General features: G+C 41.0%; 1 non-coding gene across 1 annotated transcript; it reads right to left on the bottom strand.

Annotated features, from left to right (window-relative positions):
* Nucleotides 1-1,538: 1,538 nt before the first annotated feature.
* On the bottom strand, nt 1,539-1,657 carry LOC111751189 (5S ribosomal RNA). Its single transcript, XR_002786288.2, has one exon. It is a non-coding gene; the product is annotated as a 5S ribosomal RNA (ribosomal RNA).
* Between the last annotated feature and the right edge of the window lie 2,697 nt (nt 1,658-4,354).

The raw sequence follows: 4,354 nt of genomic DNA, 5'->3' as shown, positions 1-4,354 counted from the left end.
AACACCACTGGCAAAGCTGGGCTTTGTCTCCTGTCACTCTAGTAACTGATTAGAGTGATGCTTTAAATTGATTGGTTGCTTGAGACTTCAAGGCTCCTTGCCCTTCAGGACCTGCATCACCACAGACCCTTCTGGCTGCACATTCCCTGCACTGCATTGGCCACTCGTAGCCATCTATTCTGCCAGGACCAAGTTTGATTTGTAATGCCTATTTGGGCATAGACATTACATCAGGGCCTGGCAAACTCTTTTCTATAAATGACTAGGTAATATATATTTTTGACTTTACATGACACTCATTCTCTGTCATAACTATTCAGTTCAGACATTTTAACACAAAATCCACGATAGGCTATAAGCAAAAAGTGTGGCTGTCATCTAATGATATTTTATTTACAAAGAGCAGACAACCCGCCCAAAGGCTGCAGTTTGCCAACCCCTGTTTTAGACTATGCGTTGCCTCTTCATGACAGATATAAACTCAAGTCAATTTCCTCTACCACACTGTGCCCAGACATAGCTTTTTCCAAATCATCCAAACCTTCAACCAGCTTTCACTGAACACTTACTGTCTTAGTTTTCTAGTGCTGTTGTTACAGAGATACCACAAGTGAGTGTCTTTAAATAACAGAAATTTATTTTCTTACGGTTCTTGAGGCTAAAAGTCCAAATCAGGATTTTGGCTGTGCTGATTTCTTCCTTGCAGGTATCCTGGGCATTCCTTGTTTCTTGGCTTGTAGATGACCCTCACATGGCCTCTGTCTTCTCTAGTGTGTCCCTGCATGTCTCTACTGCTCATACTCAGAAATAATTAAGTTTAGGATCCATGTTACAAGAATATAAACTTAACTAATTGATTATGTTACATTAGATTGAATTAGATTACAATTCATGGTCAAGGGTTAGGATTCCCACACATATTTTGGGAAGACAAAATTCAATACATAACACCTACTATATGTCAGGAACTGAGCCATTTGGAAGTAACCGACACCAGTAAAACATTGTCTTTTCATCAAAGAAACAAAACTAAATAATAGGTGACCACCATTGACTCGATGGCAACTGACAACAACAACATGAAAGGCGAATGAAGAAAGAGAACAAATGTATGATGGGAGACAAACACAATTTAGGGTAAGAGGATGTTTTGGATTGAATTGTGTCCCTGAAAAATATATATTCAAGTCCTAACCCCTGATACCCATGAATGTGATTTTGTTTGGAAATAGGGCCTTTAAAGATGTTATCAGTTAACTTAACATGATGTCATACTGGAGTAGGGTGGGTCCTAATCCAATGTGAGTGGTGTCTTTATAAAAGAAGAGAACAGATAATAAAGAGACCCTGTTCAAAGACCGTTATGTTTAAAAAACACCCAAACCCGTAGCTGTGGAGTCAATTCCAACACACAGGGACCCTACAGGACAGAGTAGAACTGCCCCATAGAGTTTCCAAGGAGCACCTGGTGGATTCAATCTGCTGACTTTTTGGTTAGCAGCTGTAGCACTTAATTACTATGTCGCCAGGGTTTCCAAAGCCTCCAACACCCGGTATTCCCAGGCGGTCTCCCATCCAAGTACTGACCAGGCCCAACCCTGCTTAGCTTCCGAGATCAGACGAGGTCAGGCACGTTCAGGGTGGTATGGTCGTAGACAATTATGTTTAGATGGAGGCAAAGATTGGAGTTATGCATCTACAAGTGAATGAATACCAAGGATTTCCAGGAACCATCAGCAACTACAAGAAAGGGATGGGGACAGATTCTTTCCTAGAACCTCAGCAGCAGCATGGCCCTGAAAACATCTTGAACGCAACTTGTAGTCTCCAGAACTATGAGACAATAAAGTTCTATTAATTCAAGCCAGCCAATTTTGTGTTATTTTGTTATGGCAGTTCCAGAAAACCGATACAGACGTGATATTACAAGAGGGAAGGACTGTACTGTGTCTTAGATGACGAAGTAGAAAGGAAGAGTTGGGGAGGGTTATTCTAAGCAGAAGAAATAGTCCAAGTGACAGCACAAAGTGGAGAATATTGAAGAGTGTTGTAGCTGCAGGGCACTACAAGTGAGCATACCTCTATTGCTGGAGCCTAGACTGTGGGGTAGAGAATGACTAAAGACCAGGTTAGTGAGAAAGGTGGAGATCATATCTACAGGGGACTTGGGGGCTTGTTAATGAGACAGGGCTTCATATTGTGGTGGACATGGAAGTCCATCCAAACAGAGGGGTTCCATGGTCAGATGTGCATTCCAGAAACATAAATCAGAGGTGTGTTAATGCATAATTAGCACAATGGCTGGCAAATAGTTAACACTTCATGAATGTGAGTTATTACCTTGTTGTTGTAATCATCAGACAAAAGGAAGAAAGTATAATATCAAATAATACAAAAAGGCCTAGTAAAATAAGCAATGTTTAAGAGCTCACTGTCTTTAGCAATCTGGTGGTCATAGTGACCTGACAGAGGACTTCCGGCAGAGTGCACTGAGCAGCACCTGGGAGATGAGAAAACTGGACAGAGAATAGAAAACCTTTCAAGAAATTAGCATGAGAAAAGTTGACAAGAGACTAGGAAGCAGCTAGAAAGGGAACTTAGGGCCAGTAAAATTATTTGTTTTTTTTATTTTGTTGTTGTTGTTCTTGCACCTTGGATGGGGACCATGTGGCAATGGTGAAGTCTGCGTGCTTCTCAGCCGTCCTGCCTCTCCCAACTTTGTGGTCCTTGCCTACCTGAGATCACTGTGACATTCACGACTTTTCCTGGTGTCTATACACCTTAGTGGTAACAAAAAAATAATACACCTTAGTGGTTAAGAGCTATGGCTGCTAACCAAAGCTATGCTGCTAACCAAAAGGTTGGCAGTTTGAATCCACCAGGTGCTTCTTGAAAATCCTATGGGGCAGTTCTACTCTGTCCTATAGGGCTGGTATGAGTCAGAATCAACTCAACGGCAAGGGGTTTGGTTTTTTTTATACACCTTCCAGAATTTTTTTTTTTTTTCCAGAAGCAACACTTTCACCAGGGCCATTGAAAAGTCTTGTTTAAATGGCTAATCAACAGAAAAGATATAAGAAATCAATTAAATGATGGATCCTGCTCCCCACCCCACCCCCAATTCCTCATAATCTCTTTGGCCTCGTGCTGGATTCTTAGCAACCCTTTGCTTTCTCAAGCTGTGACCCAGTTAATTGAGCTTCTGGGTATACAAAGGAAGTGGATGGACTCGTTCAGAAAAGGTCTGATGTGAAGAGCCTGAAGAAAGTTCCGAAGCCATTTATAAGGGAGTTGTTCTAAGGGTGACCAAATAGAGAGGTCTCTGAGGCTAAGAGGGATCTAATTCCTTTCCCTGGAGAATGACTGACTCTGCCGCCATCTGCTCCGAATTGGCCACTCCAAAGTTTGCCTCAGCCCTATTTGAAGTCTTCATCTCTAAAGAGATTTCCAAGGGTTTTAGAAGCTCTAATATCAAAGGAATTAAGCCTTCAAACCTTTTCTTCTCTCTTTATGTTGTAGTTTTGTTTTTATCTTTCTTTTTAAAGAAGACTGTCAATTGATAATTAGTAAAAGCTAACCCTTGATCGTCTCCACTGCCTAAAGTTCTTTAAATAATTTCATCTTCTTTATTTCCTGGGTTTTATTTTCTAAAATTATCTCCCTTAAATATGTAAGTGATTTCTTTGCCCTCTTGTTGGTCATATTGTGATTTTTTTTTGACAAAATAACTGTTCAACCTGTTAAAAACAGCATAGCAGTAGAACTCAGGACCACTGTACTGGGTTAAATAACATCCCTCCAAAAAAATCGTGTCCACCTACAACCTGTGAATGCGACAGTATTTGGAAAGAGGGTCTTTGCAGAGGTAATCAAATTAAGGTGAGGCCATACTGGATTAGAATGGATCCTAAATCTGATATGACTGAAAGGAAAGAAAGGATCTTTCTCCATTCTGGTTTCCTGTAAGTAGAGGACAATTTGGACACAAAGGCACACAGGGGTGGCATCCATGTAAAATAAGAGGTAGAGACTGGGTAGAATGCCACGTGAAGAGGCAAGCACTGATTGAAGCTGTGCTGCCAGAGGCCAAAGAACACCAAGGATTGTTAGCAACCGTCAGAAGCTAGAAGAATTAAGAAAAGATTCTTGTCTAGAGCCTTTGGAGGGAGCATGTTCTTGTTGGCACCTTGATTTCAGACTTCTAGTCTCCAGAACTGTAAAAGAATAAATTTCTGCTGTTCTAAGGCCTCCACTTCATGTTACTTTGTTCTGGCAACCCGAGAAAACTAATATAATCATATGTGTAAATTCTTCTATTCCAAGGTTGTCCAGGTCTAGGCAGTGCTCATAATTT

The sequence above is a fragment of the Loxodonta africana genome, chromosome 12 (genome assembly GCF_030014295.1).
Source record: "Loxodonta africana isolate mLoxAfr1 chromosome 12, mLoxAfr1.hap2, whole genome shotgun sequence".
NCBI lineage: Eukaryota > Metazoa > Chordata > Mammalia > Proboscidea > Elephantidae > Loxodonta > Loxodonta africana.
The sequence above is the reverse complement of the archived record's forward strand: the minus strand, read 5'-3'. Positions and strand labels throughout refer to the sequence as shown.